The sequence below is a fragment of the Hylobates moloch genome, unplaced genomic scaffold (assembly GCF_009828535.3).
Source record: "Hylobates moloch isolate HMO894 unplaced genomic scaffold, HMol_V3 SCAFFOLD_1, whole genome shotgun sequence".
NCBI lineage: Eukaryota > Metazoa > Chordata > Mammalia > Primates > Hylobatidae > Hylobates > Hylobates moloch.
The window spans coordinates 138755965-138783773 of NW_026652276.1; the positions used below are offsets into that span (position 1 = coordinate 138755965).

At 42.4% G+C, this 27809-nt stretch overlaps 1 long non-coding RNA gene across 1 annotated transcript in view; it reads left to right on the plus strand.

Moving 5' to 3' along the window:
* Positions 1–27809, plus strand: part of LOC131384500 (uncharacterized) — a 39275-nt gene that overhangs the window by 5260 nt on the left and 6206 nt on the right. The window contains exons 2-3 of the long non-coding RNA XR_009215394.1: positions 17477–17546; positions 27198–27366. This is a non-coding gene — a long non-coding RNA (uncharacterized LOC131384500). The remainder of the gene's footprint in view (positions 1–17476; positions 17547–27197; positions 27367–27809) is intronic.

Here is a 27809-nt window from a genome sequence, read left to right on the forward strand (position 1 = left end):
AAAAGTACATGCCATGAAGTGGTTGAGCTCAAGCTGGGGTTAGGCCCTGGCTTTGTCTAACACTGGCTGTGGGATTTAGGGCAAGCCACTTAACCTGGCTAAACCTGTTTCTTCTGTAAAACATGGATGATCATATAGTAATACCAGTCTCATAGAGTGGTTATGATTCTCAAAAGATTCATTCTCTGAGAGTACTTTCAAATGTGTTAATAGAAAAACACATTTTAATCTCAATGTTGTTATCCCTAGCAGGTTGTAATAATTTCCAGATTATCTCTAGCAGGTTGTGACATTGTACAGTTTAATATATACTAATACACAATGGAATTGATTTTACCATTTTGTGAAATTTTAATACATTATTGATGCATAAGGATGTATTGGTAATAATTCGTTAGTAGTAGTTTACTAATAAGTATTTACATCGTTGCTATAATAATGATGATAGTATGATATGTCATGACACATCTATATCTTTCCACCATGGGATGGATGGATGTGTGTGTGTGTGTGTGTGTATGTACATATAGATAGCTAGATGGATGAAATTTGAAAGGAAATTATCATTAAGATATCAGAGACTACCTACTTGAAATCTCTAATATTTAAACCCTTAAACATGTTTTTTCTTTTGATTCCACAGGGTAGTTAACATTTTGACTAAAGAGTCTTTGGGTCCTAAATGGGCATGAATGTGTCACAAAAGCATTTCATGTTAATTAATCGATGACCGGAGCCCTATGGCTATGTTTAACATAGATTCCGGAATCATTTTCCTTTCTAAAAACAGCTTGAGATATAATGTCAGCACCTGCTAATAAAAATAACTTAATTTTTGCTTACCAAAATGGTATGTAGTATTACTAAGAGCTTAAATATTTATATCGTGTTCTATTCTCAATTAATTCACTTGGGCTTTCAAACATTTTTTTTTATCTTTAAGAGCCCTTATTTAAAAACCCTTAATACCAACCAACCACAACCCATGATGCTTTTACTCCATTATAAAGGACACTCTCAGATTCCATACATAGTGTTTTCAAAGGAATCCAAGATCTTTATTGGGGACATACTGTTGAAAAGACATAAAATTTAGTGGAAAAATGTATCATAGGGTCGGTACCAAGGGGATTTTCCCAGCCTACAGAAGTGAAGACTAGCTTGGAGAAAAAATAGCCCTCTGCTACATAATGCATGTGGTCCCTCCTCCAGTGCAGATGCACCCTCCAAACTGCCTCCTGTCACTTGCTTAAATCATGAATACTGTAAGTGAATGACAGTTGTACATAAATGATTAAAACGTATTATAAGACATTTTCCCTTACCACTTCCTCCCTCAAAGGTAGTCAAAAGCCCCCACAAAGGCAAGCCCTACATTTTAGGACTAGATTGTTTAAGCCTCCCAAGTACAGGAACTCTATTTCTGCTTTATTTTTAACTCCCCACAGTGCCTGCTTCTAGAGAGCTCGAAGACAATTTGTATGCAAGAGACTGAGTAACAGCTATGGCTCGCTAAGGGCAGCAGCAGTGATTAATGCATGTCCGGAATTACTACTGACTTAACAGACTGTCATCACCACATTAAGTTTGTGTGTGAAGTTGGCTGCCTTCTACACTGTTCAGCCAGGGCAAGTTTGTGCATTAGGGGGCCAATTCCTTTTGAGTTGCTATTGAATGATCTACACCCCCAAGTTAGGCCAGGTTGGAAAGGGTAAGTTCATAGTTGCAGAACTGCCTTTCCTCCACCATGAGAAGATAGAGCAACAAGAGCTCCTGGTCAATTTACCCACCCTCTGTTTCCCAGAAGTTAGCTGGGCTCTGGCTGAACTCTAGGGATACAAGTCTAAACTGGGTAGGTTTTGGAACATAGCCCTGAGCTGGGTCATTCCTGGTGCGGGGAAACATTGGAATACCTTAGGACCCACACTGGAGATATTTTCATTCTTTAAACAGAGTGGCTGAGCATCTGAGGATGTAAAGTTAAACCAAACACCATATAGCTTCAAAAACCTTATAGCTTCTAATCAAGGGACTTAGATAGAAATGAAGGGAAGTTCAGAGTACCATGTGGTAAAGGCATACTGGAGCTGACTGAAGGGATGGGGATTGGTGAAGGACAAAGATGTAGTCCGAGAAGGGACGCTGGGCTGAGTCTTGAGAGACTTCTGGCTTCAGCACCCGTAGGCATTCCAGGCTGAGGGAGCATGAAGCAAGGGGGAGCTTTGAGCAGCTGAAGAACTTCTAGCAGTTAATTATAGCTGGAATGAAGAGTAACAGGTGAAAGGGTGAGAAAATAGGCTGGAAAGCTGCATATAACCGGCCTGGTGTGCTGAGCTAAGAAGTTGGAATTCATCCAGAAAGCAAAAGGGAACCACTTTCCCAAACAGGGAAGTAGCAGGATCCCATTTACAGTATGGAAAGACAGCTGCAGCAGTATTTTGGAGAATGGATTGATGGGAGGGAGGAACGCACAGTTAAGTGAAAGACTAGTCCAGAGGCTAACGTACTCATCCAGGCAAGAAGTGAAGAGAAACTGAATTAGAGTGGCGGTAGGGCAGATTCTAAAACTCTTGAGAGAGCAGCCTCCACAGGTCTTGGAGGCCAATTGGATGTCCTACGTGACCAAGAAGGAAGAGTCAAGGATGACAGAGTCAAGATGACCAGGGACAGAGAGTCCCTGGTCCCAGCACTAAGTAGGACTATGGGGGAAAGAGCACATTTGAGGAGAGGGAGCTGAATTCAGCTTTACGTAGGCAGAACAAAACCAGCCTTGTAGTTATGGCAAGGCATGGGGTTAGGTTCTGTTGGCTTTAGGCCTCTAGCTGTACGTTGAATTTGCACAGGGGTATGCACAGGTTACCCTAGTCTGGTCCCTCAGTGCACTGGATTTCACTTTGCTCAGTGCTTCTTGGTGTGGGAATCATGTCTCCAGCTCTCTATGTGTTCACCCTGTGCCTGCTCAGTGCTGTTCTGGGGATGGACACCCTGAGCATAGGGGTCAACAAAGGAGTGGAGTTAGTGCTCAGTTCAGTTGGAAGGTGACCAAATATGAATGCTGGGTGTGGCAAATTAATTGTCATTGTTATCACTCCATGAGCGAGGGAAATGTAGCCCTTGTTATTTTCCAACATAGTCTCCAGTAGAAACAGTTGTTTGTGACACTGAATTAGTTTGTTAAAAAATTCATACCTGAAAAATTGCATCATATATTACTTTAAAAGTAATGACTGTAGTAGGCAGAAAGGTGCTGCCTCTGCCCACCCAAAAATGTCCATGTCCTCATCCCTGGAACCTCTGAATATGTTACTTCATGGAGCAAGAGAGACATTTGCAGTTGTCAATAAATTCAGGATCTTGAGATAGGGAGCTAGACCTGGGTGGTCTGTGTGGTTCCAGGGTGCTTACAAGATTCCTTAAAAGTAAAAGAGGGAGGCAGGGTCAGAGTGGTTCAAAGAAACGCTCAAGGCTATTGTTGGTTTTGAAGCCTGAAGAGGGCCCCCAGCCAAGGGATGCAGGTGGCCTCTAGAAGCTGGAAAAGACAAGGAGATGGATTCTCTCCAAGACTCCAAGAAGAACACAGCCCTCCTGACACCTCGATTTTAGATTTTAGGTAAGTCAACTTGAGTCCCATTTTAGACTTCTGAGCTCTAGAACAGTGAGATAAATCTGGGTTGTTTTAAGCCACTCAATTTATGGTAATTTGTTACATCAGCAATGGGAAAACTAATACAATGACTATTCTTTAAGGTTTCAGAAGGCAGCTGATTACATACTACTTCGAAAAAAAATCTGATAAATATGGCCACTAAATCCCTATGTGGCTAATCACATATACTTTTCTTTTTTTTTCTTTTCTTTTTTTTTTTTTTTTTTTTGAGACAGAGTCTTGCTCTGTCCCCCAGGCTGGAGTGCAGTGGCCTGATCTCAGCTCACTGCAACCTCCGCCTCCTGGGTTTAAGCAATTCTCCTGCCTCAGCCTCCCGAGTAGCTGGGATTACAGGTGTGCGCCACCATGCCCGACTAATTTTTGTATTTTTAATACAGACTGGGTTTCGCCATGGGGGCCAGACTGGTCCCAAACTCCTGACCTCAGGTGATCCACCCACCTCGGCCTCCTGTAGTGCTGGGATTACAGGCCTGAGCCACCACATCTGGCCTTAATCACACATACTTCTTCTTGACTTCCTGCCCTCACTCCTGAGCCCTGGTAGTGTAGGGAGCCATGCTTTCTTGAAGCTAGGCCTGCAGGTATCTGGGCTAGCATGCTGCTGTTAAAAGACCCTGCATGGAACTTTCCATTGCTGGCCCTGGAACATCCTTGTAAGCAGGCTTCCAAATGTAAGCATTGAGATTAGAAGGGCACAGCATTAAAAAGAACAACATTTGGTTCAAAGTTTCTGTTTGTATTTTCTAGAACTCTTAAAAGTCAATATATGTAGGTGGACAAAATATTTGGTGAAATTACAGTTCTGAAAATAGCCTTATGTTTGCCAGGACTTGAGGAAGGCCCCCAAGTGATGTCTAGTCCACCTCCTGCAAAGGCAAGAAGGCGGAGGTTGGGAAAGTCCACACTGACATCTAGTGATACAAAACTGCACTGCCAAAGGCTCCAACCGAAGCTATTTGCAGCAGTGGGCTCCTCAATTCTGATGCATCTACTGCCCCCTAAGAGGGCTGAAGACTCAGTGCACACCAGCCAATTTCAGCTGCCCTGAAAAATAAACCAGTGCCATACAGGTTTTTTTCGTCTCTAACACCAGTCCTTCACACTGGAATTTGGACACACTTTTCTTTACTCTTTCAGGCCATGTCATGTAGTTATTCTGGGTCATCGTTTCCTCAAGGAAACATTGAAGGGATAAGGTCCAGGGCTTTCAAACTGCCCACTGTGACCCGTTAGTGTAGTGGAAAATGAATCCAGCTAAACATGACCAGTATTTTTTTTTTCTAATAAAAGAGCATAGTATTGAAAGACTAGAAACTATCAAATTCAGCAGTTCAGGCTTCTTTATGTTTCACTTACAAACTTAGTTTGGCCATTTAAGAGTTTTGCCTCTTAATTTTTGAAATGATCATTTCAGCACATTTTAAAGCTATAGAATTTACTTCTAAAAGCTTCTTTGTGCTTCCGGTGGCCAGACCCTTTAATGCCAAGTGAATTTTTTTATTTTCTGTATGTTCTCAGAACAAATGCTTGGACTGAAATGTCCTGAGCAAGGAATGATCTGCAGCAGGGGATGGAACCCGTACAGCAGGTACTTGTCCTTTTTTTGCCCTGAGAACATTGTCTGCATTTCATTTTCAGCAACTCAGAAGTCTAAGGTACAGAAGAAATGACAAAGAATGCTTCTTCCTGTCTTTCCATTTTTCTTCTATACACCAGTGAAAATAAGTCAGCAGAGATACAATTTGTAGTTCCTTCCTTAATGGCAGCACCGTTAGAAGCAAGACTGCATTTTTAAGGTTGTTGCAGTAACCCAGGTGAAAAAGAATGAGGGGGCTGCACAATAATATGAATGTACTTAATGCCACTAAACCATTTAAAATGGGTTAAAATGGTAAATTTTGTGTTACGTCTATTTTACCTCAATTAAAAAAATAATGAAGGCTGGACAGCATCAGTAACAGTAGGAATGGAAGAAGCTTTTGCAGTACTGATCAAATGACTGGATGCAGATACGTTTTCACATCGTTCTCACAGGCAAAATGTACACATGAACAAATACTATACTCTTTAGAATACTAATGCCAAAAAACTTCTACAACCTCCACATCGAAACAAACAGACCTGAACATTAAGAAATAATCAGATTTTACAAGGAATGTGTTTTTCGTACACTTTGGACATTTTCTTTTATAGTATGTAAATATCAAAACCTTCAAGCAAATCATACAGATGAGAAAATAAAATGTGCGGCATTAAAAACATACAGATTTAGCAAAGAAAGGACAAAAACAAAAAACCTCGTAAGGCAGTTTTGACTCTCATAAATATAAGAGAGAGATAAAAACCCTGACAGAATTCAGTTACTTCCGTGAAGCAAGCAAAAAAGGGGAAGATAAATAACTTTTAGGAAGGCACTCCAAACCTGACCTGTACAAACAGCAAATTCAAAGGTTTTGAAAATAATGAGTTTTTACTTTTTAGAGTTTGTAATCAGTTGAAATAGTGATTCATTGACATTCCGGGGAAGCATTAGAAATGACCTAGAATTTCTCTGGTAAAACGTAGCATTTCAGTACATTTAGAGGTACACGTAGCTGGTTTCTCCAGTATAGTTTTTAACAGGTGGCATACTAATAATAAATCTTGCTCTGTTTCTTAACACTCCCCACCCCAACTACTAATGACGGGGTGAAAAAGTGAAAAATACTGTCTAGACCAATATTAATAAGGAGAATGACAGCTACAATTAGGATTTCATTTTAATACAGCAGGATATTTATACTGAATTAAATGTTCATATATATTTGTTTGATAATAACTCATGAATTTCAGTAGCAAAAAAAATGTTTATTCTGGAGCTCACAAACAAGATGAACAATTAAAAATAAATCAATAAGTCCCACCGTGCAGAAAATTTACTTAGCTTGACACATATGAACTTGAGAGGAACGAGAGTTTTGGAAAGTGAGGCCAGCTTCTCTAGGACTTTGGTAAGCTCAGTCATCATGCAGAGGAAAGAAGGAAGCAAGTGCCTGTTACCTTCAGTGCTCAATACTAGAATGATAGCTATCTATGGCCAAATTTGAAATGGTGATGGCTTGAGAAACTAAATAATAAGAACTGTCTTGTTTTTTAGATTTAATGTAATCTAGCTAATGGCTTGTGTATAATTTTCCAGATGACTTAATGGATATTTTTATCATTTAAAATAATTGTCTTCCATGTCAATCAAGACATAAAGAATATAAATTTCCGCATTGGAAGAATGAATAGCCTCAGGAAGAAGTTTATATCTGTTGGAGCAGTAATTCCAGGCACTGGTCTACAGACCAGCACCAGTCTGTAATAAAGTGCTCATAGTGAAATAAGAAAAATTAGGACAGTGCAGTAGCTTTGTTATCTATAAAAAGTTAAATGTATTTCATGCACAAGACTATCTTTAGTCTAAGATTAGATCCTTCCTACCCTATGATAGTTGTAGATGGCCATAGATTTGGGGAAGATTTGGTTTTTTGTTTCTTCCTTTTTAAATGTAGATTTCCTTTTTTGGGACAAAGAAATATTGGCACCCTGGTATTGATTCCTAAACTGTTTTTGAATTTTTACTGGCCTGTGAAATCTAAAATGTTGGAAACTCTTGCTCAAGAGATCAGCAGTTCTCACCTTTGTTTTCCCTGCCTGCCCCAACATACTGGAGGGATAGGATATACCCCCATCAGCTCGAGCCTCAATAAGGCTTGTTATCAGCGGAAACTTAGGCTCTTGAAGAGGGAGGGTGCATATCAGAATGGCTGGAAGTCATATATATACTAGACAAAGGCCGCAGGTGGTTCTAATAGGGCCCAAACCCTAGCTAAACTGACAATTCTCACTCAGTAATACTGATATATCCAGTGGGCCTAAAAATGACCCAGATACCTCATTTATTAATTTACCATCTTGCCCTCTCTACAGGACTGTATCTTCACTTCCCAGAAAAATGAGTAGGATTTCTCCGGAAGGCAAGTCCCCCTGAAGTATCCACCAACCAGTGCCATACAGGTTTTTTTCGTCTCTAACACCAGTCCTTCACACTGGAATTTGGGCACACTTTTCTTTACTCTTTCAGGCCATGTCATGTAGTTATTCTGGGTCATCGTTTCCTCAAGGAAACATTGAAGGGATAAGGTCCAGGGCTTTCAAACTGCCCACTGTGACCCGTTAGTGTAGTGGAAAATGAATCCAGCTAAACATGACCAGTATTTTTTTTTTTTCTAATAAAAGAGCATAGTATTGAAAGACTAGAAACTATCAAAGTAGGCTGGATGCAATGGCTCATGCTTATAATTCCAGTGCTTTAGGAGGCTGAGGTGGGAGGATGGCTCAAGGCCAAAAGTTGGAGACCAACCTGGCCAACATAGTAAGGCCTCATCTATACAAAATAAATAAATAAAAATATCAAAGTGCATGGAATTTAGTGAAGCTAAACATTGTTTTATGAAACTTTATATATATTCTGAGCTGAGACATAGAATATTTATCCTAATGTAGGTTATAGTTTTAAAAAAAGTTGGCTGTGTACGGTGGCCCACACCTATGATCCCAGCACTTTGGGAGGCCGAGGCAGGCAGATCACCTGAGGTCAGGAGTTCAAGACCAGCCTGGCCCACCTGGTGAAACCCCGCCTCTACTAACAATACAAAAATTAGCCAGGCATGGTGGTACACACCTGTAATCTCAGCTACTCGGGAGGCTGAGACAGGAGAATTTCTTGAACCCAGGAGACAGGTTGCAGTGAGCTGAGATGGTGCCACTGCACTCCAGCCTGGGCAACAGAATGAGACTCTGTCTCAAAAAAAAAAGTTTGAAAAACATTAGATTCATTCGACAATCTCTACAATCTATTACAGCTTAAAATTCTATGAATTTCACTTTGGTAATGAGGATAGAACTCTCCCTTCTCCTACCCTGCTCAACATAGCCCTCAACAAATCCAAGAGCTCCTCTTTGTCCTTGAGCCTGAGGTCCCATCTGCTATCTCCAGGCAATCTGACTTGGCCTCAGGCCTTCCTCTGGGCTCCCCTGGCCTTTGGGATGGTGCTTGACATACTACTTATCATACTATATTGTAATCGTCCATCTCCCCAGCAAATTGTGCCAGGGTGCACTTGAATGAGTGAAGGAAGGAGGCAAGCAACAGTGTATTTGCTTAAGGGAGTGGTTCACAACCTGGCTTCACATCAGAATCCCCTGGGAAGCTTTTAAAAAGCCCAATACCCAAACCATACCTGGACAATTAAAGCAGAAGCACCGTCAGTGGTGTCCAGGCATCAGATTCTTTTTTTTGGCAGGGGGCGGGGGGAAGGAGTCTCGCTCTGTACCCCAGGCTAGGGTGCAGTGGTACAATCTCAACTCACTGCAACCTCTGCCTCCCAGGTTCAAGCGATTCTCCTGCCTCAGCCTCCTGAGTAGCTGGGACTTCAGGTGTATGCCACCACACCCAGCTAATTTTTGTATTTTTAGTAGAGACAAGGTTTTGCCATGTTGCCCAGACTGGTCTCAAACTGCTGGTCTCAAGTGATTCTCTGGCCTTGGCCTCCCAAAGTGCTGGGATTATAGGCATGAACTACCATGCCCAGCCAGCAGCAGATTCTTTAAAGCTCCCCAAGGGGAGTCCAATATGCAGATGAGATTCAAAGTGACTGATGTAGACCAGGTCCTGGGGATCTTGTGAAAATGCAGATACTGCCTCCCTAGGCCTGGAGTAGGGGCACAAGATTCTTTCTAATGTGCTTCCAGGTGATGTTGATGCTGATGGTCTGCTGACCACATCTTGAGCAAGGAGGGAAGAGCCATCTGATGGATTCTCTGGCAACATAAAAAGAGCTGAGATAGCAAAGTCAGACAGACCTGGAGGAGAGCAAGGGTAGTGACCAGGCATATGATTACTGGAGTAAATTGCCTGGCACACTTTCTTCCTAGTGACGTGACCTTGGGCTAGTTATTTAAAGTTGACTCCATCTGATGATGGAGATATAACATAATATAATACATAGGGTGGGTGTGAGAACTGAGCAGAACACCACAGACAGCCTGGTACGCGTGTGTGAGTTATTAGCATTATTATTACGTATCCCAATTCCACCACTTACTAGCTTTGTGCTGTTGGTAAGTGTATTAGTCCATTCTCACACTGCTGTAAAGAACTACCTGAGACTGAGTAATTTATAAAAAGGACGGTTAACTGACTCACAGCTCTACAAGCTGTACAGGAGGCATGGCTGAGAAGGCCTCAGGAAACCTACAATCATGGCAGAAGGCGAACTGGAAGCCAGCATGTCTTACGTGGTAGGAGCAGGAGGAAGAGAGAGCAAAGGGGGAAGTGCTACACACTTTCAAACAACCAGATCTTGTGAGAACTCACTCGCTATTGTGAGAAAAGCAAGGAGGAAATCCACCCCCATGATCCAATCACCTCCCACCAGGTCTCTCTCCCAACATTGGGGATCACAATTCAACATGAGATTTGGGTAGGAACACAGAGCCAAACTATATCAGCAAGTTACTTAACCTCTCTGAGCTCCAGTTTCCTCCACTGTAAAATGGGGAATCATAATATCCATCAATCTCCTTACAAGATCAGAAAGATAAAGAAACTATATGTAAAATTCTTAACACAATATTCGATCCATGTGCATGCTCAATAAGTGGTTATTCCTCAAATTAGTTTCATTTGTATTGGGATAAATCATTGTTCCTTCCCATAGGTACATTTTCTATTTAACCATCTGCCAGTTCTCAGAATCTTCTCCTGCCCCCACATTACACAGGCTGCAGACTGTAGGGATAGATGACAGGATGGGAGGCTCATCTCACTCTCTATTTCAATACGTTCTACTTCAACAGCAGGGCTTGTTTTTATTACCTTATTGAGTTCACATGGGTAGCTTTTGGCAGCAGCAATTATTCTCCTTATTACTCTACAGATGAAGAAATAGATTTGGCTCTGACATGTTGGATTTTCTCAAGCAAGTCCCATATGGAAAATAAAAGCTTTTAATTCTAATCAGAGACAGCCGGGAAAAAAAAAAAACCTCCCTGGCTTCAAGCTTCTTGAAAGCCTCTCCTTCAAAATGTTTTGAGGACCTGCAATGTGCCAGGTGTTGTACCAGATTCAAAGTAGAATACGTGACAGAGAGTTGAACAAATTGCTACAGGATCACTGGGGAGCAGGGGACGGGGAGGAGGCTCTTGACAGATAGGAATGGGGCAGACGGGACGTGCTGTTTCACGTAAGAGGTGCTACCTTGGCTGGGCAGTGAAGGTTAAGGAGGAGTTGAGAAGTGGCAAATGGGGGAAAGGTGTTCAGGAAGAGAGAACAGCACGGACAATGACAGTGAGCTGGGAAACAGCCTGGCATGTTTGGGGAATGGCAATTAAACAGGATGGAAGAAGATGGCAATAGAAAGTTAGCTTGGGGACAGATTGTACACCTGGTGAAAGAGTTTGGATTTTAACCTGTCGCTCTGTGATAGGATGATCACATAATTCATCATCCAAATGGGCCACTTTTGAGAGTTAATGGGCATGCTACCCAGATAGAATAACCAAACACTCAGCAGAAAACAGCACTGTTCCAGGCCAACAGAGGCATACAGTCACCCCAGCTTTGGGAAACCTATAAGGACTAACACTCATCAAATTTGTTTATTTTAGAGGGAATTCTGGCAGCAATGTGGATTGGAAAAAAGAGAAAGTTCCTGCAGTCAAGGAGACAGCTAGGAAGGCAGTGGGAATGAAGAGGAGAGAGATAGAGGAATGGTTTCGTAAGAAATAGACTGAACTGGGAGACAGAGAGAGAGAGAGAGAGAATAGCTAATGATGACTCTGCTCTTCCAGCCTGGGTGCCATGGGGCTGGGAAGACAAGAAGAGAAACAGGTTTTAGGGAAACAGTTTGTATAATTTGAGGCATGTTGAACTGGAGATATTTGCTAAATATCTACGTCAGCATCCGGTAGGCAATGAGAACAGGAGGCGTAGAGCTCACAGGTGTGGATTGAACATGTAGATTATGTCGTTAGGATACTAGGTGGAAGTTGCTCAAAATACTGATGGAGAGATGGTAAAGAGGGAGACAATATGAAACCTAGGATGGACTTAGAGGAAATGGCAAGGAGCTAGTGGAAGAAGAGGAGCCAGGGAAGGAAGAGGTGGAGTCAGATTTGTAGGAGGAAAAATAGAGGAGAAGTATCCCAGAGGGTGAAAGAAGGGGAAAGTTTTGGGATGAAGGTCATTCATTCAACGATGTCAAAAGTAGCAAATAGGTAGGGAATGACGAAGATTGGCATCATTCTTGAGCACAGCATCCATCAGTGTTGATCTTTCTTTAGTGGTGGAGATGGAAGACAGGCCACTCCATGTTGCAGACTGCATGAGAATGAGTACTAGATGGCAATTACAGGCCACTCTTTCCAGAGGTTAATAGCGACAGGCAGGAGAGGGAGTTACAGCAACTTGATAGGGAGGCAAGGTTTCCCTGCTTAATTTTCCTCATGCTGTTTACTGCTAGGTCTTGTGTGAACATGTGGTTGGAAAATTAGAGAAAAGGCAACTGAATCCACCCTGGGTCTCCTGGGTTCTGCTTTCATAGTCTTGAGAGCTGAACTCGAAGTGCTTTTCACAGTCATGAGAGTTGAATCCAAGTGATGGTGGCTTTAAGAAATTACATTGAGAGTGAGTTTTCCAGCCCCAAATCTTGATGTCTTGGTTTGTATTCATACATAACTTGGTGACGGCCCAGTTAGGACATTTCAGTGTATTGTGCTTTTTACACATTACTGTTGTAGGCTGCTATAGCTTAGAATTTGATGATCACAGCTATTATACATTGTGAAAAGATTGATTAAAAGAATTTTACATAATGAATACTCATAATTCTGTGTGTAAGACCAAAGATGACTAAATCAGTACCCACAGAGCCTGCAGAAAATATGGCTTTCCAAAAATAAAGGCAGTGTGTGGCTCTCCGGGATTCTCTAGTCCTTCACTAACCTCGGCCTAAAGATATGCAGGTCACCAATCTGATCCTCATGGTGGGTCATCTCCAGCAACAGGGACTTGTGGTCCCTAACATGATGTAAACTCAGAGATAAAACAGGTAATATAAACTCAGAGAAAGGAGACTCCCTTAAAGAATGAAGAGAGGCTGGGTGTGGTGGCTCACACCTATAACCCCAGCATTTTGGAAGGCCAAGAGAGAAGGATCACTTGAGCCCAGGAGTTCGGGACCAGTCTGGCAATGTAATGAGACCCTGTCTCTACAAAATGTAAAAAAAAAAAAAGAAAAAAAAATTAGGCATGGTGGTACACACCTGTAATCCTAGCTACTCAGGAGGCTGAGGTGGGAGGATCACTTGAGCTGTGGAGATCAAGGCTGCGGTGAGCCGAGATCACGCCACTGCACTCCAGCTTGGGCAACAGAATGAGACCCTGTCTCAAAAGAAAAAAAAAGATGAACAAGAATGAAGACAGAGGGTGAACCACAAGAAGATGCATCTGTCAAGGGCTGCAGTTCTTACCTTCACCTGATGCATGGAGAGATGAGTGAAAATAGTTTGTTGGCACTAAGAAGTTTTTCTACTGGTAGGCCATATTAATTAAATTGACAATAATCCTCCCTACTGGTAGACCACATTAGTTAAATTGACAACAATTCTCCCTTCTTGGTATAAGATATCTATTTACATATCATAATTCTCTTTTAAAATTTATTGGTCCTCTTCAGTCTTCAGAATATCTCTGCCACTGTTTTCCATACTGGCTACGCATGTGACAACTTTCATTTCCCAGCACTGACACTGCCATCATCCATCAATCTCAGGTCACTCCTGCAGTCAGGGAGGACTTAGGCACCTGGTTCAGTCTCCTCCCCTCAAATAGTATCCTGGTCCTGGAGGATTTCAGCCTCCATGTGGACACCCTCCCATCAGTCTGGCCTGAACATCCATTGCCTGCCCCCTCCTGCAACAGTGACCTTCGCTTGCACTCCATTCCAGGTGTCCATTCCCCTGGCCTTACCCTGGGCCCTGTCATCACTTGAAACAACTCCACCTCTGACAGTAACTCCAGCACTGCTTTTTCACATAACTCACTCTCTTTCCCCATTAACACTTCATTAGGATATTGTTGGCAAAAATGTAAGTGTCTCCAAAACTTCTCTCCTCCAGGAAAGCAGTGAGAAAACCAGCAAAAATAGTGAGAATCGACTTTTTCAGAACTCTGTAAATTAACCCAAGGCTTGCAGCAATCCAGGGAGTGTTTATTCCAGAAAAACGGTTGAATCTCAGTAAGAGCAGCAAGCTTAACTTGCCCTATTCCCATCACTCACCTCCTCCAGCTCTGTGGTAGCCTTGAAAATCAACAGCCCACCATCACAGTGAAAGCCAATAGCCTGGCAGCCACTGGAGGAGGCACAGTAGTATTAGAGTTCCTTCAAAACCTTATTCCCACAGATCTGTAAGGATTTGCCCTCTCTGGGAGTTCCCAGGAAGACTTTAATTGCAAGCCAGTCTTTATTTGACTTGATCTGAAGATCACCTGGTGCAAAAACTCTTTTCCCTGGGGACATTTATTGAAAACATTTGGAGGCAACCATTTAATTTCAAGGGTGCCTGAAGTAGTGGATACTAGTTGGCAAAAAATAGGCTAACCAAAAAGCTTTCAAGGAAAAGCCAGGAAATGAGATGTCTGTAGGAACTTGACATATTCCTGAAAGCTAGAAGGCCACATGCCTGCAGAGGGCTGTGCATGAGCCCAGGGTTGTGTGGATGCTTAGGAAATACCTGAGAAGGCCCTAAGTTCTCACCTCTGTGCAACATATCCTTGAAGCTGTGTGCAGGCAGGCAGTGAAAGCTCAAACAGAATTGTCAAGGCCCTGGCTGAGTGTTGAAGGCTAGCCCCAATTTACTGACAGAGCCCCTTTACAAAAACTGGGAAGCTCATTAGTCCCTGATATTTAAGGAAATCTGTATCCAATCGTTACCTGACCACTAAACTAACTGTACAGAGACTTCAGCAGCCAAACATGACAAAGAATACAGACTTTACAGACTATTTCAGAAAAGTCACTAAACAAACACTAACTAACAGCAACAATGACAAGCCCTGAGGAAGGTTGAGAATCTAATTTCCACAGTTGCCACATTATAGCATTTTAAATGTGCAATTTTCAACAAAAAATTACAAGACATTCAAAGAAACAAGAGTATGGCCAATACACAGGATAAAAGCAATTAATAGAAACTGTCTCTGTGGAAGCCCAGGACTTAAGATGTTCCCTCACATATACCCACAATAGTGTTTGACCAAACAGCTAGCCACCCCATGGCTCAGTCAAGATGACACAATTGACCATCACACCTTTTACAAAAAATATGAGGCCGGGCACGGTGGCTCATGCCTGTAATCCCAACACTTTGGGAAGCTGAGGCGGGTGGATCACGAGGTCAGGAGATCAAGACCATTCTGGCCAACATGGTGAAACCTCGTCTCTACTAAAATATAAAAAATTAGCCAGGCGTGGTCGTGTGTGCCTGTAGTCCCAGCTACTCAGAAGCCTGAGGCAGGGGAATCACTTGAACCCAGGAGGCAGAGATTGCAGTGAGCCGAGATCTCGCCACTAAACTCCAGCCTGGCAACAGAGTGAGACTCCGTCTCAGGAAGAAAAAAAAAATGAAACTCACATGGCTATAATAAAAAAAAATAAAAAAATAATAGATGCTGGCATGGATGTGCTAACAAGGGAACACTTTAACATTGTTGGTGGGAACGTAAACTAGTACAACCACTATGGAAAACAGTGTGGAGTTTCCTTTAAAAACTAAAAATAGATCTACCATTTGATCCAGCAATCCCACTACTGGCTATCTACCCAGAGGAAAAGCAGTCATTAAACAAAAAAGATACTTGCACACACATGTTTATAGCAGCACAATTCACAATTGCAAAAATATGGAACCAGCCCAAATGCCCATCAATCAACAAGTGAATAAAGAAAATGTGATACACACACAGACACACACATACACACACACACACACACACACACACACACACACACCATGGAATACTACTCAGCCATAAAAAGGAATGAAATAAGGGCATTTGCAGCAACCTGGATCCTGGATGGAATTGGAGACCATTATTTTTTATTTATTTATTTATTTATTTATTTATTAGACATAGTCTTGCTCTGTCACCAGGCTGGAGTGCAGTGGTGCGATCTCAGCTTACTGCAACCTCCACCTCCCGGATTCAAGTGATTCCCCTGCCTCAGCCTCGCAAGTAGCTGGGATTACAGGCACGTGCCACCACACCTGGCTAATTTTTTGCATTTTAGTAGAGATGAGGTTTCACCATGCTGGCCAAGATGGTCTCGATCTCCTGACCTCGTGACCCGCCCATCTCAGCCTCCCAAAGTGCTGGGATTACAGATGTGAGCCACCATGCCTGGAGAACATTATTCTGAGTGAAGTAACTCAAGAATGGAAAACCAAACACTGTATGTTCTCACTCATAAGTGGGAGCCAAGCTATGATGATGCACAGGCATAAGAATGATACAATGGACTTTGGGGACTCGGAGGAAAAGGGGAGTGAGGGATAAAAAATGAGATTCACACTCATTAGGATAACTATTTTTTTAAAAAAAAGGATTGATGATGATGGGTAGAAATTAGGACCCTGGTCCATTGCTGGTGGGAATGTAAAATGGTGCAGCTGCTATGGAAAACAGTATGATGTTTCCTCAAAAAGTTAAAAATAGATAAACCATAGAATCTAGCAATTTCTCTTCTAGGTGTATGCCCAAAAGAATTGAAAGCAGGGATTCTAACAGATACTCCTACACCCATTTCATAGGAGCACTATTCTCAATAGCTAAAGGGTGGTAACAACCCAACCAACAAATGCATGGATTTTTAAAATGTAGTATATACATAAAATTGGGTATCATTCAGCCTTTAAAAGGAATGAAAATTCTTTTACATACATAAAGGATGTATGTGATTTTAATATATATCACAACATTGGTGAACATTGAAGACATTGTGCTTGGTGAAATAAACTAGACACTGAAGAGCAAATATTGCATGATGCCGCTTGTAGAATAGACAAATCCACAGAGACAGAAAGTAGAATCGAGGTTGTTAGGCGCTTGGGGAGGGAGGAATGGGGAGTTATTATTTCATGAGTACAGAGTTTCTGTTTGGGATGATGAAAATGGATAGTGGTGACTAGTGCACAACATTGTGAATATACTTAATGTCACTGAATTGTAGACGTAAAAATAGTTGAGGCTGGGTGCAGTGGCTCATGCCTGTAATCTCAACACTTTGGGAGGCCAGGGCGGGAGGAGTACTTGGGTCCAGGAGGTTGAGACCAGCCTAGGCAACATAGTGAGACCCCATCTCTATTAAAAACAAACAACTAACTAAAAATAGTTAAAATGGTAAAGCGTATGTTCTTTTACCACAATAAAAAGGGGAGAAAATATCTGCGATCTGAAAATCATATATGTGTATATATATATATATGAAATTCATGCTTCTTATTAAAAGTTAAATTAGTTGGTAAGTAACATATTCACTGTTAACCATTTAATCTGCTAGTCAGTGTGTGCATGCTTAGTTTGTTGTTGCTATTATTTTGGGGTTTTGCAAATGAGATCAATAACATGTCCTGATATCTCTCTGTTCCTGTACATATGTAGCTATAAGGTTTAGTACTAGAATACTTAGAGAAAGAAAATCCTATCTTTTTTTCTGTGTTTAGGAATATTACAGCGAATGAGTCTTCTTTGGTGGTCCAGCCACACCAGCCCTTATACTTCACAGCGTGAGTGGTATGTTAATTGGTGATAAACCCAGAATGATAGTCACGGTAGCAAAGGAGTTGTGGAAGTTAAAGCAGATGTCCCAACCTTCTCCTGAGGATACCTTTAGTGTAGTGTAAAGTGGTGATAGTTTGAGTTGGGAAAGAAAGACCCAGGAGTGGTAGGGGAGGGGAGACGTAAGGAGAGGGGAAGGGACGGTGAGGCTGGCACTGAAGAGAAACTACTTCTGTTTCTCTCCTTCATTGGGAATTCTGTCTCCAGCCAGGAAGTCAGAGCAGAGATGGGAGGTGGGGCATGGAAGCAGCGTTTGTCTTGGATGATAAAGAGGTAAGGTTTGGGTTAACAATTTGCTCAAAGTTGATCCATTAGCTAACATTTGCTATCTCTGGGCAAGGGAACTAGATGGCTGGATGATGAAGTAAGACTTTATACCATGTGCCTTTTACTTTTGAATTTTGTACCATTTGACTTCACTAAGCCAAATGTTATGAGAGTTTCCCAAGCTAAGGACTTAGAACTGTGTTTTTCATTGTCTAATATAGAGCATAACAGTAGATCTAAACTCAGGGACATTCCCAAGGATCCGAGACGTGGAGGAATCCCAACAGATTACTGGGTCTACACATTGCCTCCAGCCATGGCCCTAACTGTATAGACAAAAAAAAGCAACATATCATGGTGGTTCAACATGTCAGCTCTGGAACAGGCTGCCTGGGGTCAAGCTCTGGCCTTGCTGGTCATTAGCCTTGTTCCTTTGGGCAAGTTACTTAATCTTTCTGTGACTCGATTTTCTCAGTTATAAGTAAGGGATGATTATAATAGTAATAATATTAAGAGCCTAGTACATAAAAGTGTTGCTACTGTTGTTGTTGTTGTTATTGTTATTGTCAACGTACCTCAGTAATTGGGGAAAGGGCTCTGGCTTCCTAGTGCTGTATCTTTCCCACCATGCTGCTAATAATAATAATAATAATAATAATAATAATAGCTAACATCTAATGAGCACTTAGCATGTTCCAGACACAATCCTGAATTACTTTGCATACATTCACATTGAATCTTTCTTTTCCTTTTTTCTTTTTCTGAGGCAGGGTCTGGCTCTATCACCCAGGCTGGAGTGAGTGACGTGAACATGGCTCACTGCAGCATCGACCTCCTGAGCTCAAGCGATCCTCCCACCTCAGCCTCCTGAGTAGCTGGGACCACAGGTGCACACTACATGCCTGGCTTTTTTTTTTTTTTGTAGCAACAGTCTCACTTTATTGCCTAGGCTGGTCTTGACCTCCTGGGCTCAAGCGATCCTCCTGCCTCAGCCTCCCAAAGTGCTGGGATTACAGGCGAGAGACACCACTCCCAGCTCCTCATTGAATCTGCTTCTCATTGAGTCCCATGGAGTAGGAACTATTATTACTTTCATTTTAGAAATGACAAAGCTGAGACTTAGAGAGATTCAGTAACTTGCCCAGAGTCACAGTGCTACTAAGTGGAGGAGTCAGGAATTGAAATCAGATACAGCACCTGAACTTCAACATTGTATTAACAACTCGACAAGCAGAATTGTCAGTTCTCCTGACAAAAAGCAGTTCAAAACGGTCTCTTCCCCAACCCACTGCAGTTTGCTCTGTATTTCCCCATGCAGTTACACCATGACGTTTTCTACAATTAGCAATAGGAATCGAGTCACTTACTGTTCTTTTTAAAACTGAAAACATCATTATTTTGCTAAATGCTAATAATTATTAAAGCTCTCTATTCTCTCAACTCAGTAGCACAAGCACACCAACCCCACTAAAACCCAAAGCACAAAACGTTCAGGTCAAACTTTTTTTTTTTTTTTTTTTTGAGACAGTCTCACTCTGTCACCCAGGCTGGAGTGCAGTGGCGTGATCTCGGCTCACTGCAGCCTCCACCTTCTGGGTTCACACGATTCTCCTGCCTCAGCCTCCCGAGTAGTTGGGACTACAGGTGCCCGCCACCACGCCTGGCTGATTTTTTGTATTTTTAGTGGAGATGGGGTTTCACTGTGTTAGCCAGGATGGTCTCAATCTCCTGACCTCGTGATCCGCCCGCCTCGGCCTCCCAAAGTGCTGGGATTACAGGCGTGAGCCACCGCGCCCAGCCAAACTCTTTAGTGTTAAAAAGTTTGGTTATATTGTCAAGGATTGGTGTTTTCTAATGAAAACACACCTTCCAGAAAGGAGGGTGTTACAGACTGAGTGTTTGTATCCCCTCACATTTCTAGGTGGAAGGCCTCACCCCCAATGTGATGGTATTGGGAAGTGGGCTTCTGGGAGATCATTAGGTTTAGATGAGGTCTTGAGGGAGGCCCCCATTATGGGATCACTGTTCTTGAGATGGCAGCTTGCTCTCTCCCCACCAAGTGAGGACACAGCAAGAAGGTGGCTGTCTAAAGGCTGTGATGTTGGCCCTCACCAGGAACTGAATCAGCCAGCATCTTGATCTCAGACTTCTCAGCCTCCAGAACTATAAAGAAACACATTTCTGTTGTTTCATCCACCCGGTCTATGGTATTTTGGTATAGCAACCCAAGCAGGCTAAAAGAGAGGGGCTCCCTGAAGATAAAATTCTTTTTTTTTTTTTTTTTTGAGATGGAGCCTCACTCTGTCGTCCAGGCTGGAGTGCAGTGGCACAATCTTGGCTCACTGCAAGCTCCGCCTCCCATGTTCAAGCAATTCTCTCACCTCAGACTCCCAAGTAGCTGGGAGTACAGGCGTGTGCCACCATACCCAGCTAATTATTGTATTTTTAGTAGAGACGGGGTTTCACCATGTTGGCCAGGCTGGTCTCAAACTCCTGACCTCAAGTGATCCACCCGCCTCAGTCTCCCAAAGTGCTGGGATTATGGGTGTGAGCCGCCACGCCTGGCCAAAATTCTTTGATATTTAAGGAAAACTTGATCTTTTATAAAAATAGCAAAGAGCCAGGCAGTGTAGCAATAAGGGAGCAAGGCAAATGGCCTGTCTCTACCATTTCCCATCATGCAGCAGGGCACAGCTGCGGACACCAACTCCCTCAAGTGGTGCAGATATTTCCAGAGAGCTCAGTTATAACTAAAAGTGCTGGTGACAGCACAGTCACAATTCATATCACTCTATCACGTCTTCTGTGTGAAGCCCATAATGGATGTCATAGATCCCGCCACAGTCGTGATCCTCTCCAGGGGATTTGAGGGTGACAGTTGTTTTTGAGGCATGGGAGAACCTGCGTATTGGACATCTGTTGCAAAGAGAAAAAGTGACTACACAGGGATGACCAATTTGTCGAGGCTTCCCTGCTCAGAGTTTCTAGAGACATGTGCTGAGTGGTGTTTAGTGCTCATTAGCTCAGATACCTCTGAGAGATTCTGCCTAAACTACTATAAATCTCTTATTTGAGCAGCGAGTAGATAGCCATGAATATGCGTGAGGAGAAAAGAAATGCTGGTGTGTGTTTCTGAAAATAAAGATCAGCAAAAGGCCAAAAAGTTCAAAATGTATCCACATGTCCACCAGAGCATGGCTGACAAATATGCCAAACACACCTCTTCCTGGGCCCTTGGCAGACATCAGTAATCAATCATTGTAGATATCACTGCTGAGGCTGTCTGTGACTACAGAAATTCTTCCAGATCAGGACTCCAGGGAGCCACTAACCCATCCTTCAGACTTGACTCTCCTACAAAAGTTTTGCCAACCTTGGCCTAGTTTCACCAATTAGTTAGGGACACCATACTAAGTATTTTTAGCTATATTCTCTCCTCTTCCTCCTGCCACCTTGCCTCAAGTTCCAACTCTCTTTTCTCAGGGAACCCTTTACACACTTCACTCTTTGTGACCTTCCATGGTCCAAAATAACCTCAAAGATAAACTTGCCCAAGAGGCACTGTCACAGTTAGGGATGACATTAAGTACAGGCATACCTCAGAGACATTGCAGGTTTGATTCCAGACCACCACAACATAGTGAATAATGTCATAAAGTGAGTCACACACTTTTTTTGGTTTTCGAGTGCATATAAAAATTATGTTTACACTATACTGTAGTCTAAAGTGTGCAATAGCATTATGTCTAAAATAGATATGCTTTAGTTTAAAAGTACTTTATTGCTAAAAAAAATGCTAAAAATCTGAGCCTTCAGCGAGTCTTAATCTTTTTGCTGGTGGCAGGTCTTGCCTCACTTTTGATGGCTGTTGACTGATCAGAGCAGTGGTGCTGAAAGTTGGGTGACTGTGGCAATTTCTTAAAATAAGACAATAAGGCCGGGCGCGGTGGCTCACGCTTGTAATCCCAGCACTTTGGGAGGCCGAGGCGGGCGGATCACGTGGTCAGGAGATCGAGACCACGGTGAAACCCCGTCTCTACTAAAAATACAAAAAATTAGCCGGGCGTGGTGGCGGGCGCCTGTAGTCCCAGCTACCCGGAGAGGCTGAGGCAGGAGAATGGCGTGAACCCGGGAGGCAGAGCTTGCAGTGAGCCGAGATTGCGCCACTGCACTCCAGCCTGGGCGACAGAGCAAGACTCCGTCTCAAAAAAAAAAAAAAAAAAAATAAGACAATAATGGACTTATTGATGAACTCTTTTACAAAATATTTCTCTGTAGCATGCAATGCTGTTTGATAGCATTTTACTTACCCACAATAGAACTTCTTTCAAAATTGGGAGTCAATCCTCTCCAACTCTGCCACTGCTTTATCAACTAAGTTGATGAAGGATTCTAAATTTTTTGTTGTGATTCCAACAATGTTCACAGCATGTTCACCAGGAGTAGATTCCATCTCAAGAAACCACTTTCTTTACTCATCCATAAGAAGCAACTCTTCATTCATTTAAGTTTGGTCATGAGACTGCAGCAATCCAGACACATCTCCAGGCTCCACTTATAATTCTAGTTATCTTGCTATTTCCACCATATATGCAGTGACTTCTTCCACTAAAGTCTTGAACTCCTCAAAGTCATCCATGAGGGTTGGAATCAACTTCTTCCAAACTCCTCTTAATGTTGATATTTTGGCCTCCTCCCATGAATCAAAAATGTTCTTAATGGCATCTAGAATGGTGAATCCTTTCTAGAAGATTTTCAATTTACTTTATCCAAATCCATCAAAGGAATCACTACCTATGGTAGCTATAATCGTATAAAATGTATTTCTTATATAATAACATTTGAAAGTCAAAATTACTCCTTGATCCATAGATTGCAGAATGGATGTTGTGTGAGCAGACAGGAAAATAACATTAATTTCCCTGTACATCTCCATCAGAGCCCTTGGGTGACTAGGTACATCATCAATGAGCAGTCATGTTTTGCAAGGAATCTTTTTTTTTTTCTGAGCTGTAAGTCTCAGCAGTGGGCATAAACTATTCACTAATCCATGCTGTAAACGGATGTGCTGTCATCCAGGCTTTGTTGTTCCATTTCTAGAGCACAGGCAGAGTAGATTTAGCATAATTCTTAAGGGCCTTGGGATTTTTGTAATGGTAAATGAACATTGGCTTCAATTTAAAGTCACCAGCTGCATTAACCCCTAACAAAAGAGTCCTTTGAAGGCTGACTTGAAGCCAGGCCTTGAGTTCTCTTCTCTAGCTATGGAAGTTGTAGATGGCATCTTCTTTCAATAGAAGGCTGTTTTATCCACACTGACAATCTGTTGTTTAGTGTAGCCACCTTCATCAATTATCTTGGGCTAGGTCTTCTGGATAACTTGCTGCAATTTCTACATCAGCATTTGCTACTTTACCTTGCACTTCTATGTCATGGAGGCAACTTCTTTCCTTAAACCTCATGAACCAACCTCTGCTAGCTTCTACCTTTTCTTCTGCAACTTTTTCACTTCTCTCTGTCTTCAAAGAATTGAAGAGAGATAGGGCCTTGCTCTGGACAAGGCATTGGCTTAGGCGAATATTGTGACTGGCTTGATTTTCTATCCAGATGAGTCAAACTTTCTCTATATCAACAATAAGACTCTTTTGCTTTCTTATCACTCATGTGTTCACTGGAGTAGCACTTTTAATTTCCTTCAATAACTTTTTCTTTGCGTTCACAACTTGGCCAACTGTTTTGTGCAAGAGGCCTTGCTTTCAGCCCATCTTGGCCTCCCACATGCCTCCCACTAAGCTTAATAATTTCTCCCTTTTGATTGATAGTGAGAGATGTGGCAGGGCATGGTGGCTCACGCCTGTAATCCCAACATTTTGGGAGGCCAAGGTGGGTGGATCACCTGAGGTCAGGAGTTCGAGACCAGCCTGGCCAACATGGTGAAACCCTGTCTCTGCTAAAAATACAAAAATTAGCTGGATGTGGTGGCACATGCCTGTAGTCCCAGCTACTTGGGAGGCTGAGGCAGGAGAATTGCTTGAACCTGGGAGGTGGAGGTTGCAGTGAGCCGAGATTGCACCACTGCACTACAGCCTGGGCCTCAGAACAAGACTCCATCTCAAAAAAAAAAAAAAGAAAGAAAGAAAGAAAAAAGAAAATGAGATGTCTTCCTCTTCCTTTACGTGAATATTCAAAGGCCATTGTATGGTTATTAATTGTCCTAATTTCAATATTGTTGTGTCTCAGGAAATAGGGAGGGCCAAGGTAAGGGAGAGATGGGGGAACAGCCAGTGGAGGGAGCAGTTAGCACACATACATTTATTAAGTTCTCCATCTTATATGGCTCCCCAAAACAATAAAACAGTAACGTCAAAAATCACTAATTGGCCAGGTGTGGTGGCTTATGCCTGTTAATCCCAGCACTTTGGGAGGCTGAGGCGGGTGGGTCACCTGAGGTCAGGAGTTCGAGACCAGCCTGACCAACATGGAGAAACCCCGTCTCTACTAAAAATACAAAACTAGCCGGGCATGGTGGCACATGCCTGTAATCTCAGCTACTCAGGAGGCTGAGGCAGGAGAATTGCTTGAGCCCAGAAGGCAGAGGTTGTGGCGAGCCAAGATCACGCCATTGCACTCCAGCCTGGGCAACAAGAGTGAAACTCCGTCTCAAAAAAAAAAAAAAAAAAAAAGAAAAGAAAAGAAAAGAAAAAGAAAAAAATCACTGATCATAGTTCACCATCACAAATATAATAATGAAAAAGTTTGAAGTATTGTGAGGATTACCAAAATGTGACACAAAGACAAGAAATGAACACATGCTATTGGAAAAATGGCACCAATAGACTTGCCCGATGCCAGGTTGCTACAAACCTTCAATTTGTATATATAAAAAAAAGTACTAAGCAGTATCTAGAATGTGCAATAAAGCTAAATGCAATAAAACAAGGTATGGCTGTATATCGAACAACTGGTTCAGCCCAGGTGTTGATCAACGAGAATTGCTTTCTGCCTATAAACAGCCATGAAGACAGCCGTGCACACAGAGCATGTTACCTTGGAGAAGCATGGCAGCCAGCCAGAGAGTTGGCATTTGCAGGCAGCATTCGGAAGATATGCTGACTTGTATACTCGATAAAAACAGAACTGTCTGTAAATGCTAAAGGACTTTTGAGTTAGTGCAACTGCTTTGTCCGGATTCATGGACTCCACGCTGACAGTGCCCAGCACATGCTTTGTCCTTAAGAAAGGCATGGGCCAGGGTGTCCTCTCCGGGCCCATGAGGACACCTTGGTTCTCACCCCTCCCCGACTTCAACCCTCTGGACTCTACAACTAAGGCTTCTTCAGTTTGGTCCATTTTTTGTACTAAAACATACCCTCCAAAAAGTGATTATGTGGAGGCTCGTGCAATTTGTTCTTGGCATGTAGGGTCAACAAGGGCTATTCTTCATCCCTGTCGATTGGAAAGAAAAACAATAAAGGAAAAGTGTCCAGCCAGCCAATGATGATTATATATGCCTCTTGAATGAAATGTGGGTATCTTAGAACTGTACCCAATGTGTGTTCCTGGATCTTCTGCCTACATTCAATCCCCGGGTTTGATTCCAGGACACCCCCATGAGACCTACAGAATGGGAACCTTTAGCTAAAAAGACCAGTACTCTACTTTTTAAAATAAAGTTTGCAAACTTGAGGCTTAGGAGCATTTGGTCATTCTGCCCAAAGACTTGGCCTTTCCTTGAACAGATTTCTTAACAATGAAATCTTGAAAATTCAAAACATTAGCTTTCTTGGTCACCTTCATAGTGGAATTTAATCACAGACAAAACAGATATGAGATAAAGAAGTAAATACTGGCCCAAATATCACTGAATACAAGGCTGATTGCTGGTTACAGTCCTGGAGGACAAACAATTCGTTTGCTTCTGTGTCATTCAGTCCAGTCAACATTGATTATTACTATTGATAGAAAATCAAGGGTAGATGATACCACAGAAGAGATAATCGAGGATGTTTCAGGCTGATCTCTGGAATGCATTCAAGGTCACCGTGTGACTCAGGGACTTGGTCTCACTTTGTCCCTGGCTTTGGCCCCTCTTCAGACTCTCACAAACTCAGCAGATAGGAAGGCGTCATGGATGAAAGAGTCCTTTTCATCCCAGATCTATTTACGGAATTAGGCTAGTGAGGTTAAAAACTATGGACTTTGGGCTCAGACAAACCGAGTTCAAATTCAGACTTTGACGGTTAACAACTGGGGACCTTGACCAAGTGGTTTGTCTTCTTTGAGCTTCAGATTGCCCTTATTTTAAATGGCTATAACACTTCCAACCTCATAGAATTCCTAAGAGGATTGGATAAAATGATGTACATGGAAGCACCAAACACAGTTCCTAGCACGCAGTATACCCTTAGTAAATGTTAGTGCAATTCTAGTTAAGAAGCGAGTAAACTTCCAACACTTAGCATTATCTCTTCTAGCCAAAGTAAGTTAATCATTGACTGTCAAAACCAGGTCACAAAAGATCTAGGAAACAATAACAAGGTTGTCCTTCAGCTCAGTGTTTTAAAGCAGACTTTGAAATTTTATGACAAATATGCGTTATGGACATTAAAAAAAACAATTTCACACCAAAAAATAAGAAGCACATTATCTCAGAAGAAAGAACAACTGACAATATGCACACTCACACACTCACACGCAGACACACAGACACATGCACCACATTATCTTTATTTTTCTCATTGGCTACAGATCAGACTGGATTGGACTTGGTCCTGTGGGGAGGCACTGTTCTAGAAGTAGCACCGAATCTGTCTTCTCCGGCTATAGAACACCAGGAGTCAGGGCATCTAGCAACCTTCCATGGGACCCAGCAAGAGAGGCAACACAAACTGCTGGCAAGCCTGCATCTCCATTCTGCCCAGAGGCCAGACATCTCTATAGAACTGGCAGGGCAGCAGTCACAAATTCTAACCACCCTGTGCTAGATTTCTCTGGGCATACGGAGAGCCAGGTACTCTTTCCATTTCACATGTGAAAAAACTAAGACATAAAGAGGTTAAAGGATTTTTCTAATTAACATTGATTCAGTGGTGAAAATAGGACAAGGAAGCATATTTTAAAGCTGGGGCCATTGTTCAAAGATTTGAGGGCAATCTACCCAGCCACCTATCCACTCTGCAGGCAAGACAAACAGAACAAGTAGGGCAACTATAAATCTGCTGGCATCAATCGGCACAACAAAAATAGCACTACTAGTGCCTTTTTTATTCCCAAGAAAATGTGTCCTCTATAGCCAATTATTTAAAGAAAAGTTCACATGTGAGTGATTTTTTTTTTTAGATATAAACATGAAGGCCAGGTGCGGCGGCTTACACCTGTAATCCCAGCACTTTGGGAAGAGTGAAGTGGAGGAAGAGGTACGTTCAACTATAGACGAGGAAACTGAGGCCCAGAGGGGAAAAGTGACTTGATTGACAAAAATTGGATTCTGGTCTTTGTTCTGCCAAAGGTTTGTTGTAAAATGGGAACAAGTTTCAGCCTTATGGTCTCAATTTAATGTTTAAACCATTGTGCTTCACATTCTAAGGACTGCTATCACCAACATGCTTGCTCAAATGCAAAGCGAAATGCTTTGAATTCATGTAAAGAAAGCTTTTGTAGTGAGTCAAAGCCTTATTGTTGACAAATAGTTATAGGCCAAGCTACATTTGGGAGTGATGATGTTTTCTGCTGCTGGTGTCCGTCCTTCAGGAGTCAGGTGAGCACTGCAGGTAGAGATGACAGACAAGTTTCATCTGCTCAAAAATATCTCTTCCCCCATTGACATGTGCCAGGGCCTGCAATTCCTACCATCTGTCTCATCTTTGGGTTAAGACAATGCTTTCATTCATTTGTTCATCCATGTATTTAACCAACGGTTATTAACCTGAGCCCCTGCTGTGTACCAGGCAG